Source organism: Equus caballus, chromosome 1 (genome assembly GCF_041296265.1).
Source record: "Equus caballus isolate H_3958 breed thoroughbred chromosome 1, TB-T2T, whole genome shotgun sequence".
Taxonomy (NCBI): domain Eukaryota; kingdom Metazoa; phylum Chordata; class Mammalia; order Perissodactyla; family Equidae; genus Equus; species Equus caballus.
The window spans coordinates 187,031,427-187,046,207 of record NC_091684.1 but is presented as its reverse complement, the minus strand read 5'-3'; the positions used below and the strand labels follow the sequence as shown (position 1 = coordinate 187,046,207).

At 39.6% G+C, this 14,781-nt stretch overlaps 1 protein-coding gene and 1 long non-coding RNA gene across 4 annotated transcripts in view; one reads left to right on the top strand and one right to left on the bottom strand.

Moving 5' to 3' along the window:
- LOC111769183 (uncharacterized) overlaps window positions 1–7,262 on the bottom strand; it is a 30,766-nt gene extending 23,504 nt beyond the window's left edge. For all 3 annotated transcript variants that reach the window (XR_002801975.2, XR_011441014.1, XR_011441012.1), the window contains exons 1-2: window positions 7,122–7,262; window positions 1,211–1,317 (exon numbers count right to left, since the gene is read on the bottom strand). This is a non-coding gene — a long non-coding RNA (uncharacterized lncRNA). The remainder of the gene's footprint in view (window positions 1–1,210; window positions 1,318–7,121) is intronic.
- Window positions 1–14,781, top strand: part of SLC25A21 (solute carrier family 25 member 21) — a 438,774-nt gene that overhangs the window by 226,735 nt on the left and 197,258 nt on the right. The window lies entirely within an intron of this gene.

Below are 14,781 nucleotides of genomic sequence, written 5' to 3'. Positions count from 1 at the left end.
TTGGGGTTCATGTGTGTGTGTGTGTGTGTGCGTGTGTGTGTGAATGTTTTTCATTAGTTATTTTTAAAGGTAATAAAGATGTGTGACAAAGTTATAGCTTCTGCATTTTTTTCTACTTTCACAGTTGTGTTGGTTTCTGATTATTTACCATGAGAAAGTATGATATTTATTTATATTAAATCCAAGGTGATTTCTGAAAATGACTCTAGATTGACACAATTATTGTGAACAGTCTTTCCCTGCCTTTGGTGAGATCTCTTTAAAGCCTTCTGTGTTGGGCTTTCTCATCCTGCAATTCTGAAAAGAATTCTGATTCAAGTCCAGCCAATTCCCTAGGTCCAGATAGGGAGGCTGTAGTAAATTTTGTTTTTCAGGAAGGATGTGAATCAACTTGAGGATGAGAGCCTTTCAGTAAGTTATTTAGGAAACTTGAGGTGTTTGAGAAATACTTGCTTATCATGTTGAGTTTGGCATTTTGGAGGAAAACCATAGCATCTCACAATCGTCCCTTCATCTCTGTAAAGACGTGTGATTCTGAGGTGGGTGACCCGTGGGTCTGACTCAGTGTAGCCAGGCTATTTGTGGACATCTGGAGCTCAAAGTATGTCTAACATCTGCTATACTGATGTTAACATTTTTTGCAACTTTGTCAGCCCAATCGTTATAGTAAATCTTATGCAGCAGGAAAGCTGGCCTTAGCTTGAGCACTTATGGGGCTTTCCATTCTATATTCCTTGTTAGAGACTGCACTTCTGCATCGCAGTCACGTAAGGAGCCTGTGTCTCTTCCCCGAGGTCTAGTGCCTTGAACACTGTGATATTTATATGCAAAAAGTGATGCTAAACCACACAACTCAGACCCTGAAAACACTTAGAATCATGAAATAGCAAAAAGTAATTGGCTTATGAAGCCAGTTTCAGTTTTTCAGAGGAGAACATTTAATTTGCCCTTACTTAGGTTTGAACTGATTGAGAATAAAATCTGCATTTCCTGGAACTTTACCTTTATCTGTAAATATTTTAAGTATTTTCTACTACTGGTACAATACAAACGTAAGGTATCTCCTGGCTTTTTATATAGTTAGCATGATGTTTCTTAGGAACTTTAATTTTCTTCCTTATAAATAATATTTCACTAATGTTTGATTAGGAACTATTCAAACCACAGATGCCATCAGTTTTCCTCTATTGTTTCTATCTTATTTACATACCTTTGAATCCAAGAATTGAAGCATCTTTCCATGCTTTATTGGTTCATTTGGTTTTTTATCTGTTCGACATTATGAAATTGCCTCCTATGCATCATGCGTTGTGAGAGCTGGTGAGACAGAAATAGGGATGGCACATGGATTCTGTTTTTTGAGGAGCTCTCAGTTTGGTGGGAATTGGAATAGATATGTACAAAATTATTATAAGAAACAAGATTTAAACATTGTGGGGAAGGGGCTCCACTCTTTTTGGAGGTGCCAGGGGACATTCAGAAGGAAGACCAGGAACACGGAGCATTCCCATCCCTGGTGTCCAGAGGGCCAGGGTCGAACAGAACTCGTAGGTACTTTTCTATGGCCAGAAGCGGGAGGCCCACTGAGGAGAGGGAGGTGAAGATTGGAGGTGAAGGCCTAGACAGAGATCAGGTTTGGAGGAATCTGTCCTGTGAGTGGTGGACAACCCCCGAGGTGATGGAACAGCAGCGCCAGATGTGCATGAAGAGTGACGAGAAACTTGAAGCAGAAAGAACCGTGGCAGGGGGTATTGTTAAAGTCCGGTCATGAAATAATGAAGGCCTGCCATTTGAGAAAGACAATAGAAATGGAGGGAAGAGATTTGAGAGAAATCAAGGGTTAGAAATCCCAGGTTTTAAGAACTATTTGGATGTGAGGGCTGAGGGCCTCTGGGATAAAGTCCAGGTCTCTGATTTGAATTACTGCATGTAGAATGTATGGAGAGAGCCAAAGGAGGAGCAGGTTGATGGTGGGGCTGGGGAGAGAGATGAGAGATTCAGGGTCCCAAGAGACATCCAGGTGGAGCTGTCCAGGAGGCAGTTGAAAAGCTGAGTCTGGGCATTAGAGAGATCAAATCTAGGTGTATAGATGTGAAAGTCAGCGTTCAAAGGCAGGAGTTATAAGCTGGTTGCCTTAATGATTGCTATAATTCCGCCAGGGTCTCTGCCCATTCTTTCAAAATTAATTGAACTTTAAATTTATGTTATTTAACCAAATCAACACTTTATGCCATTATGGCCTACAATTAGCAGCTTTGTATGTGTTTCAGTAGACCCCACCAGCACATTCACATTATCCATAGTTGTTAAATAGTGGATTTAAATGCAGCCCCACCAAAACTATGTTGGAAGTACATTGTGTTTTGTTTGTTTTGCACTAGAACAATATGAGTACCTTTGAATATATATGCACAAGAAAGAATAAGGAATATTTATTCTCCCTGATGGTAGGGTATAAAATAAATTAATTTTTGAGAGGACAAAGGATAAATGGCCTACAGGAGAAGTCATCTCCTCAAGAGACAACATCTGAGCTCTTTTTCATGTCATTTTATGGTCCCCAGGACACCATTAGCATCGTCAGAGGCCACTTGTATTGACAGCGGTCCAGATCTTTAGATCTCTGTTCTTTCCTCAGTGAAATGTTCTCATATTGCTGAAAATCCAGGAAATGCTTTAATGCATTTTTTTTAAAATCTGAAAAAACCACTTTTTACTTCTTTGTTTTCTCAAATCTTACCAAAAGTTTTGAACATTTCGTTTTTATTTCTGTAGTCTTTACACACAAATCCTTATGGATCCACTTCTTATCTGAGAAGAGTTTCAGGTATGTAGGCAGCAGTGTCCCTCCAGTGTCTGACTCTCAACTTGACTCTGACAAATTATTTAAAGATGCTGATTGTGTTACATGAGGGCCATGACCTTCAGGGTCTTTGCTGATTTGTCCTGTGGTTACCGGTCCTTTTTCAAGGTCAACAGACATGGGGCAGTGCTAAGAGAAGCCATCATATGGTGTGTAACTTGGCTTGAGATAGAATGTTGACCTCTTGTCATTAAAGGGGCCCCGGGGCAGATCACAGCCAAGGCTGATGCCTGAAAGTGTGATGATACCTCTAGGATGTCACAGCAGGAACCTCCATAGCTGTTCAATTAAAGTCAGATGTTCCACAGAGGAAGGGACATGGCGTGCATCCCCATAAACTGAAGGGCATGATCCTTTCACTCTGGAGGAATAGAGAGTCTCACTCAGATGGCCATGTGGTTCTTAATTACAAAAGTTTGTTCTCTGGCAAGACACACAGTATTATTTTCTAGTTTTATAGTAAAATGTTCCTGGGGGATTTCATGTGATTATCCTATCTCTGGGTTATAGAATTGTCTCTAGTATCTCCTGATCCACCCCTTTTGCTGTGCCTCTGCTGTAATTAAATTTTGAGAGAGAAGGGAGAGTGTGAGGGTTTGCCCTTGTTAAAGACAGGTTAATTCTAGACATGGCTTTACATGTTGACATTTCCCAGTTAGCTCACAGCTCATAGTAGAATTCTGTTGAAACTGTGCCATGATATACTGCCAGCAAGTGGGAGTGGTGAAAAATACTAGGAAGGCTAGTGACGGCTAAAATAACACAAAATAGTACTGCTGTCATCACCTGTTTTGACAACACAGACCTTACTAAAAGTGCAAAAAGAAGACCCCTACATATTTGATGGTATTTTAAGGAGGAATAGTTAGCGTGCATTATTCTGATCATTTTTAGGGTAAAAAAGTAGTAAGGTTTTTTTTAAAAAAAGGAAACTAAATCATCTTCTTCTATTAAACAAGCTGGCCACTCGATGATTTCCCTACCCCCGTTATTTATTTTTATTTAAAATACTTTGTCTCTATTATTCCTTGCTGTTTGAAATCAACCTTCAGTTTCTTTCCTTCAGGGAAAAGACAATCATTTAGTCCTTTAAAGTACTTGCTTTGTGTAATAGCCAAATTTTAGGGAAATATAAATTAAAACCACTTGCAGTGATTAAATATGAAGCTAACAAATACTTCCATGCATGCAACATAACCACTTTTTTTCCTGACATGATTATTTGGTGTAAGATACCCTATTTGTAAAATGTTTGCATTTGGCTCATCATAAAAGGTGTTTTCTCTTTTTTTCTCTGAAAAATACCAATTAGCCCTGATTACGTGTTGTCACTCACTTTATGTTCTTTTTCCAATGCAAAGAAAAAATAAACAAAACACAGAAGTTGGTCTTAAATATCAAAGATCAAACAAGATGAAGAAAAAAATGCATTACCCTGTGGACTCTTGGAAATTAAAATATAAAAGTCTCCTGAAATAGCACTGCTTTATGTAATGTTGCTGTGAAGCACAGGCAAAAGCCTGTTTATATTAATCATCCTTGCCTGTAGCTTCCACTGGCAATCAACGGCTGCATTTCAGCTGTAAGAGCTTACCTTACCAATGTTTTCTGTCACTGGGTAGTACTGGAAAATGTTTTTGTAAACCTCGAATATGCCAGATGGAGACTATCCCATCTCCTAAAGCACTGACAAATCATTTATTAATTTTCATTATGGTGATTAAAACCAGTCAGGTATAAGGGAATCTGGAAGCAAATTAAACACGTATTTATTCTAAGCTGGAAGATTTCCTTAAAGTCTTTCTGATTTTTAGAAAGTTTATGTTAATATGTTTGTGTTCACCTTCTACAGATGTCAATGTATTTGGCATTGAGCTTTTAAGGAGAAGATCTGCCTTGGAAAAGTTACTTGTTAAGGGATATCCTTACATAATTGCAGTTGTACCATATTATTATGACTTATTATTACATGACTTAGTATTATTCTGCGTAATCATATATTGTAAAAGCCTAATATTTCTCTGAGTCTTTTTTTTTCTTTTGGTGAGGAGGATTAGCCCTGAGCTAACATCTGTTGCCAATCTTCCCCTTTTTTCCCTTGACAAAGATTAGCCCTGAGCTACCCTCTGTGCCAGTCTTCCTCTACTTTATGTGTGGGTTGCCGCCACAGCATGGCTGATGAGTGATGTAGGTCTGCGCCCGGGATCTGAACCCGCAAACCTGGGCCGCTGAAGTGGAGCGTGCTGAACTTCACCACTACACCACAGGGCCAGCCCCTCTTGAAGTCTTTTGATCCTTTTTAGAATACTCCTCAAGTGTTACTTTATCCTGATAATTCAGAATATCCTGATTTATCTGATTCTGAATTACCGTGTCTATCAAAGACATAGCCATGTGGCACTTTCCATTCATGTTTAAATATTTAAATTGGTATTTAAGATCATTAATATTTGCTATGATTAATTTACTCTGATGACAATTAAATGACCCTTAAAAGGTCCTTTTGACAACACGTGATATACCACAGATTAAGAAATCTCTTCGCTCAGACTTCCTAACCCCTGTTTTTCTACCATTAGTGGTAGAAAGGATTGTAAACATCTACTCAAACCACTCATTCTTATCCTTCAAAACTCGATTCAGACATGGCTCCTTCTACCTCTACCGTAAGGTGTTTTTTCTTCCCGAGATATGTTTTGGATTTTAATTATCTAAATAATATAGAGGCTTACACAGTAGCCTTTGTGTTAGGAGTTTCCCTTTTTATATCAGTTTCTGATCCTTAAACCCGTACTGTATAAGTTAAAAGTCTTTTGAAATGAAAACGATAAAGTGACTTCAAAATAATGAAAACTAAAGTTTCATGATTACTGAAAGTTACGTTATTGCTGTTATCTCTCAATAGAACAAACGGATTTCCTCAGCCAGTGGCAGATGGAAGGGCAACCCAGGTGGGTGGCTGCTGAGGAGAGGAAGGAGAATTGTTGCAGGGAGGCCTCCTTCTACATCCAAAGATTCTACAACAACAGAGATTTTTAAAAAATATTTCTTGTTCTCCAAGTCCTCTCAGTTCAGTGCAGGTGGGGAGAGAAGGAGGAGGTGTTTGGTGAATAGAGCATTGAATTCCCTGTGATACATTATATGAGAGAGAAGGTGCGCACATGCCTTGATTGGGATAGTCCAAGTTTGGTCAATTGCCTAAGGAGAGGATTAAGCTAATAATTTAAGCATTGAAGTTAGCCAGGCAGGGGCTTAAAATCTTTGCACACTAACACGTGGGCAAACTTTCTCCCACAGAAAATAATTTTATGCATTAAACAGTAATTTGTGTTTGTGTAGTAATTTAAAAATAATCTATAGATTTATCTTAAATTGCAGACTATATGAATTCAAACTGAAACTAGGAGTAGTCACTTTTGAATACCTTTGTAATGAGACTAGATATTCAGCAATGCTTTCAGTCAGATTCTAGGGCCTTCCTTGTCAGAGGATTTGTCCACTGGGATTTGATTAGCCCCTGTTGCTTACATGGCAGCACCCAGTGCAGCGAATTGTGGGGCAAGAGCTGGGACTCCAAAGTCAGATGGACTTGAGCCTGGACTCAGGCTCTGCCACTTACCAGCTGGGACCTCAGGCATGACTCCTGGTACCTCCCCATTCCCTGCACAACCTTGTGGTTGTGAGGAGCAAGCATGTGTAGACTGCTTAGCATGGTCACTGGCATGAAGTATTTGCTCAATAAATGTTAACTATTCGTTGAATAAGTGAGTGAACATTATTGTTATAAATTCTTAGCGGAGTCAGTGGAATAGATCTAATCCTTTCTACAAATTTGTTCATGTGGTAAAACTGAACTTTCTTGGCAATGGATAGGCAGTTTCTTAGTTTTTAATTCCCAGGATACATTTTGGATTTAAGGGAGAAATTTATAATAAGTAATATAGTATAGCACACAAAGAAGGAAAACTTTGTAAATATAGATTTAAAATAGTAAGTAGTTATAATAAGTACACAGTAAATAAATACTCAATAAGTTATATATATCTTTTTATGGTATATGTATATATTTTATGGTTATTTAGGAAGGTAACTTCAGCTCAGGATAACAGACAGGTTAAGAGCATAGACTTTGGAGCCAAATGGATTGGGTTTTGTTTTGTGTTTCTACTGCTGTAAAACAAATCACTTCAAAATTGAGTAGCTTTAAGCAACCACCATTGTTAGCGTCTCTCCCGATTCTGTGGTTGCTTGGACTCACGTGGCAGTTCTTCTGCTGGTCTCGAGTGGAGTCTTTCAGGCAGTTACAGTCATGTGGTGGCTGAGGCTGCAGTGGCCGAGAGGACTCGCTTGCATCAGTGGCAGTTGGTGCAGGCAGTTGGCTGGGACTGGAGGGCCTCAGTTCTCCCCCGTGTGGCCTCTCAATTTGGTTTGGGCTTTTCAGCACATGGCAGTTGGATCCCGAAAAGAAGTGTCCCAGCTGAGCAAACACCAGTGTGCTAGTGGCTTGTCAAACCTCTGCTTGCATAACACATACTAATGTCTCTTTGTTCAAAGCAAGTCACGTGGTCAAACTCGGATGAGGTGAGAGGGCATTCCACCAGAGCAGGAATGCCGAGAGATGTGGTTTATTGGTGACTACCAGAGTAACAGTCTGCAGCAGGATTGGATCCCAGCTCAGCCCTTGAATAGCTGAGTAACCTTGGGCAAGTTCTTTCTCCTCTCTGTGCCTTAATCTTCTCATTAATCAGATAGGGAAAATAGTGGTAGTCTCTTGAGAGTGACGTTCTGAACATTGTTAAGTCAGCAATGAGTTAATGAGTCAACACATGAAATAAGTGCAACAGTTTCTGGTACGTAAAGGCACTTAATAAAGTAAGCCAGTTTTAGGAGCGATGGTGATGTATGTTTTAGTAAGAGTAATGGTAAAATTATTAGCAGTAGCATTAATAGGAATAATAGAAGAAATATCATCTTAGGAATAGAGTAGAGCTTCCTGGCAACTGCTGATTTAGTTTCACTCGAACTTTTAAAATCTATGGTATGTTGATTCTTAGAAAAGTATGGGTTGAGTTCAGTTTCCCTTTGATCGCATTAAAAACTAATAAAATTTTCTGTACAGTCCAGAGAATAGAAAATGCACACTGAAAGATGGGGACAATTCATTTAGAAAAGCAAATCAGAATTTACAAAATACAATAGAAGGACCTTTGATTTACAGAATTAATTTAAAGAGCTCTTCCGGGTTCAGTTAAGAGTTTTACAGATCATTAACTACTTGACAGGGCTGTTCAGTGAAGAAATGACTGTAATCCCAAAAGAAGCCACTAATGAATGCTTAGCTCTTGCACGATACTTCTAGGAGAGTACCACAAATGGAGGCTAAGAAATAATATCTTCAGAGACATCTCCTGGGATCAAAAACAGCTACGCAATCCCCCCAGGGAATAACCTCAGAATTATTACTCAGTTCCCATATTGACTTCTAAGTATCTTTCTCATTAATCCCTCTCTCTCCATCCCCACTACCACTTCCCAATTTCAGGCACTAATCTTTTTTTCATCAAGTTAATGTAAAAGCCTCGTAACTGGGCTCAGGAATCCAGCCTCTTTGCACCCTGATTCTGCTGCCAGTGTTCTCTCTCCAAAAACAGAGATCTTCTGACTACCACACCGTATCTCATCTCCCAACACTTTGAAGCCTTCTTTTTTCATACTTGCAAAGTCCAAACTGCTTAACATGATTCTCCAAATCCTCTATACTTTGATACGTAGTAAATGCTTAATAAAAGGTTGTTAAACGAAAGAATGACCCAACACAGGGTCCATCTTAACCTATTTATGCAAAAATGTCTGTTGGGTTCTTGAAATACGAATGATCCATAATGGTCCCTAGACTTACACTTGCATTGCCTGCTAGTTTTTATGAATATTTAAGGTGCAATAAGTAATATCTCAGTTAATTTATTAGCCAGGCTTCCCCAAAGAAGAGCATGTGACAGTGTGATACCCCAAAATACTTGAGAGCAGCACTTCCATTCCTTTACCATGCGTGATCATGAGCTTTATGTAGGAGCAACGGCATCCTCCATTAAGGCTCTGATTTGCATAGTAGAAACTGTTGATAAAGCACAGTAAACTAGAATTCCCCCAATGGTATCATCATTGTTTGTATTTAGCTAGAAGAGTTTGTATTATGCTTCCGCTTTTTGTTTAAAATCAATATATTCCCTTGTTTCATGATGTGATTGGTTGCTGGTAGTTTATTTGACAGCTCGTCAGCTGTGGGAAGGGCACTGGCCATTTCTTTGATAATAAATTCAAAGGAGAGAGAAACGCTTGTGAATTGTTTTTTGACGACTGTGTTCTTATTAACTTCTTTTAACATGTGCCTCCCTGATATAGTCTCTGTCACCAGTAAAATGGTTTTTGCATCAGAGTTCACTCTGTTTTAGCTGAAATTGTGTCCTGAACGGAAAAAACTGAATTTAGAATAATACTTTTCATATGTCAGTGTGTCCTGAAAGTGAAGGTGGGGTGGAAGAGAATCCCAAATACTTGCCTGTTGAGAGAGACCTGTGGGGTGCTCAACTGCGAGCTTGGGGTCTTTATGTAAAACACAGTGAGTGCAGGTTAATATGGCTGCTACAATATGCAGGAATGAGTATGAAACTAGCTTGAAAACAGAAGAATCATGTCCGTGTATTGGCGTTCTTCAGGGTGTCCCAGGTCCTCTTCCTCTCATTTTCAGACTTGCCTTGGATGGTCTCATCCCCTCCTGTGGCTTCAGTGGCCATCCATATGTGCATGGCTCCCAAATGTGTATCATCCAATTTGGGTGTCTAGTGGACCCCTCATACGCAGTAAGTCCCTGACTGGACTCCTTGTCTCCTCAGACCTGTTCTTCAGTGTATGGCACCACCATCTATCATTCTCAAGCCTCGTCTACCCATCCCTCTACCTCCCTTGTTCCTAACATCCAATCCATCCTTTCCTCTTCCTCCTAGGTGTCCACAAGTCCCCTGATTTCTACCCTTTGGGTCATGGCATCTCTTGCCTGGATTGTCCGATACCTTTTTCCCTGGTATCCCTGTCTCTAGGTAAAAATCATCCCAACCCTAATCCATTCTTTTCACTGCAGCCTGAGGCCAAAAAGCAGAGAAATTGATCATGTTAGTTACTCTCCCTCTTAAATCTTGTCATTGGCTTCTCGTGTTCCTTGGGATAAATTTAATGCTTCTTTATATAGCTGGAAGATCCTCCAGTATCTATCTCTCTCCTATATTACTCTCCATCCCTATTTCACAGGACCCCAACTCCATGCTCTATCCTGCACTATCCAATATGCTATCTGCTACCCACATATGGCTATTGAGATTTAAATTAATTAAAAGTAAGTAAAAACAAATATTTCTTCAATCAAACTAGCCATGTCTCATGTGCTCAGAAGCCACATAAGTCTAGTGGCTACCATATTGGACAGCACAGATTATAAAATATTTCCATCATTGCAGAAAGTTCTGTTGGATAGCACTGTGCATACTGAAATCCTTTTATTTCCTGGAGCTTTGCCTTCTTCTCTCATTTATAGTCTTTTATCCTTTGCTTGGAATGCTTCTAATGCTTCTTCCCTCCTATTCCCCATCAATGCCTCATGTTTTCCCACTATCATTTTTGTTTTTCCAAATAGACTTTATTTTTTAGAGTATAAACAAGGATAAGGTACAGAGGGTTCCTATATACCCTCTGCCCCTACACGCACAATACCTCCCACTATCAACATCCCACACCAGAGTGGTACATTTGTTACAATCAACGAGGCTACATTGACACATCATTATCACCCAAAGTCCACAGTTTACATTAGGGTTCACTCTTGGTACATTCTGTGGGTTTGGACAAATGTATAGTGACATGTATCCACATTATAGTATCATAAGGAATAGTTTTACTGCCCTAAAAGTCCTCTGCTCCAGCATCATTTTTTATACATCATCCTACATCCCTGAAATTCTCTCTTTATCTGCTCTCCCAACCATATCTTGTCTATCCTTCAACAACAAATCAAATCCAAACTAGACTGTAAAGCTTTCCCATATCTCCCTCCTCTGAAGTCCTGTGCAATCACAAAGTGTGAATAGAAGGTAAGCAGTACTTTTCTTAATGAAGGAGAAAGCAGAATCCCTCCACTTGATTGAATATTGCCCTTTTAACTAGCACTTTATTTCAAGACATTCCCTTAATCAAAATATTTTTTGGACACTCACTCTTGGAATACTCTTCAAAAATAATTGTTCTTGTATCCAATGATCAGTTTCATTACTCTGTTGCCATATTTCTTTCCATATTTAAGGTGGTATGATCCCATCTGATCAGCCCCTGTATTCACCTCTCTTGGTTCCATCTGATGCTTGGTGCTTTCCAGAAACTGAATCTGTCTTCTAAATTACCACTTTAGGTTTTTAAAAATTGCATACTACAGGCTCAAGGGAATACCAGAAAGTCCAACAACATTTTAAACGGTGACGATACCTTTTTAATATGTTTGTAGATGGTAAAATGAAGGTGCCAACCTTGAAAAGGACAGCACTCACTGCTGTTGGTTAGTTCTGATATGTTTGCTTAGGAACCAATAAGCCACTCCTGGGCACTGAGTCTCTAATAAGCTTCCCAACTAGACAACGTTTCACATGTGTTGTGACAGTTTGTTGCTGGAGGAATTAAGCACGTCCTGTGTGACTCCCCTTGGAAGCTAGATGCTCGTTTCCCCAGGTCTTCGCCCCACCTGCCTGTTCCTTTGCTGATTTTCCTTCGTACCCTTTTGCTGTAATTAACCTCAGCTGTGAGTGCAACGTTAAGCTGAATTCTGTGAGTCCTTCTAGCAAATCACCGAATCTGGGACCCCAGCACAACTCCTATGGCCTCTTGTTTACATCATTCCTAGCCTCTACTGTCCAGCTCGTAAAGCCCTTCATAACCTGCCCTCGCCAACCCTACTCCAAGCGCGCCCCCTGCTTCAGTTAGACCCCCACTGGCGCAGTAGGGGTAGCAGTTTGGAGGAGGAGAGTTCTTGGCCCAGAGTGAAGAAACCTGGCTTCTGTTCTCAGTTCCCTCTGTTCTGCTGTTTCCTGTTTAATTCGGAGTAATTCACACAACCTCTCTAGGTCTCAATATCCTTACACATAAAACGTGAATAAAACTACAGGTATACAAAAAATCACAAATAAATAAACAAACCAACACCTATACTATGCTGGATCATCCCTTCTCAGGCTTTTACAGTTAATTTGATAATTACCTGGCCCCTGCTTGCATACAATGCAACAGTTGAACTCATTTTCAAATTTTAATTAACTTTCTATTTGTTTATATATGGTACCTCCTTGTACATGGCAAAGCTCTTTGAAGGTAAGTCCTCATTCATTTTTAATGTCCTGCACAGCGCCTCAATTACTACTAATAATAGTTAATCAATAATTAATGCTTTGCAAGTTCCAAAACATCCCTAGAGATGTGATCCCCTATTTCCTTACACAATCCTGGGAAACAGACATTTTCCCGATGATCCCTGGTCTCCAGGCTACAGGAAGTGGGAATCAGGGCCTGCAGCCTACCATTCTGGGCCCATCCCAACTAGGCTAACAGGCAGACAGAAACTATCCAGTTGCTTTGGGGATTAGAGAGAATGCAGTGACTTTTCTTCTATCCATGCTAGGGGTGTAGTTTTAAGGGGCCAGTGCAGACCCTGATAGCCATCTTCCGGGTGCTGGTAGAGCTTAACCACTGGTGCCAGAACCCAGCTCTTTCGCTCCATTATCCATGCTTCGTAGTCATCCTGGCCGTCTACAAACACAGGCACTGTGCAGTCTCACTGGTTTTCTCGGTAGTACGTACTCAAAATTTGTCTCTTGATTTAAATACAAATCTTAACGGAAATCTCTCAGAGGCTGGTTTTTGGGGAATTTTATTTTCTTTCTTACATGTCCCTGGGATTTTACAAGTATTTAGCGTGAACATGTGTTACTTTTAAAGTTAGAAAAAGTTATTGTTTTTACTTAAGTGATTTTAATAGCATTTTAAAAAATAGGAACAATTGTAAATTTTTTAAAAATTCAAATAGTGGATCCTGTAAGAGTATTCTTAGTTGATTTTCTTTCAAATCCTAGCAGAATAAGTATTGCATTTCACCTCTCAAGTGTTACCTTTTACCATCTGATTATCTCCTAGATCTTTATAACAAACCGCTCTATCTGCAACGTGGGAAAGACTCAGTGCTTTACGGTGGAAACTCCCGGTGGCTTCGGCACGTCCCAGGTCACTCCACTGTCCTTGTGTTCTTGTCCCACATCACCTCCTCTTTCTTAAGCCACACCCTGAACAGTCCTCCCTTTTCCATTCGTGTATAACTTGAGACGTATCCATTTCTCAGGTTTGGCGACAGTTCAGGAGCAAGGGACAAGGTCACAGAGATTATAGACTGTTGAATGTGTGACAAGGCGGCTCATAAAGAATCTGGTCAGATGTCCTTCATTTGCCTTTAATTAACTACAGCTGCTTTTTATGTTGCGAGCTGATCTTTGATCTGCTTTCCCCTTTAGACCTCTGTGCACAAGGTAGTTAAAAACAAACTAGGAGGCCAATTTTAAAGACAAAAATAAAAGAAAAAAGAAAGAAAAGAAATCCCTCTGGGGTAATCCAGTGACAGTCGAAGCAGCCATAAGCTGTTAGCTTTATTCATTAGAGAACTTTAAACATGTCAAGAAATAGAATAATGTCCCTGCTGTTAGATCAATCTCAACAATGGAGATTACAACAGCTTTGGGATGCGTGAATGGGCAAACTTCTTGTGAAAACAAGTTTATTGAGGGGCATTTGACTACAGTGGCACAGAATCTAGCCTACACAGTTTCATGGCAGGAATATTGGTTCAATATGCATTGAGAAAGTTGGCCCTCTAAGAATGGCAGATTTACAGTGCCACCTTGCTCCAACCCAAATGGCCCCTGCAATTAGCGTTAGAAAAACTTCCTATAGGCTATGTGCTCAAATGGATGGCCTCTGTTACACCACATTGCTTTGCTGAAGCATTTACTAAAATGCATGATCCAGCATAAATTTCAGCTTTGTAATGACTGTGTAATTCTTGAAATCTTTCACAGTTCTGGGTAATTGATAGAGTCTTCTTTTGAATTAAAATTTCAATGCCAATATCACCAATTTTAGAACAATAAAGAGTGTCCTTTAGAGAAAATAATCTTGGACTAAAGTTTAAGAACTGTTTGGAAGGGAGTCCATTCTAACCATGTCTAAGTGGACTTCTTTGTGTCATTTTTTTCTTTATTATAATCCATAGCAGCCTACTCATTATTTGGAGGTCCTTAGTAACATGAGAGAATATTTGATTTAAAATAAAGATCAAGAACATCCAAATCCTTAATTTTTTTTTACAATGAACTTTCAATTTTCATGGTGGCTCTTCCTCCTCCTAAGTTCCGGAGAAAAGACAGCCTTCTGAAATCTCTTGTACCCTATGAAATTTAAGGGAAACTAACGCCATTCTATTTTTCACAATTTTCTTGTCCTTAAAAGTGACGTTTTTGCTTTGAACAAAAATTGGAGGCCCTTTGATTTGCTGATTCATTTCAAGTTCTCTCAAATGGCACGTTAGCAACCTACTTATTTCTGCATACCTATTGACTTGTGCATGGTCAAACTATGAGTCAGGGTCAGGACTTCCCATTGGCCAAACCTGTGGCTTTTCCCCAGTCACATCACTTGCCTCTTTCTCAGATCTTATAATCATATTGTGGGTCTTGCCCTTCAATATTCCTGTTAGAGGATGTTCTTTCAAAGGGCAAGAATTCACTGACAGGAAAAGCAATCTATGTGGAAAATATAAATACTGTGTCCTCAATTGCCTA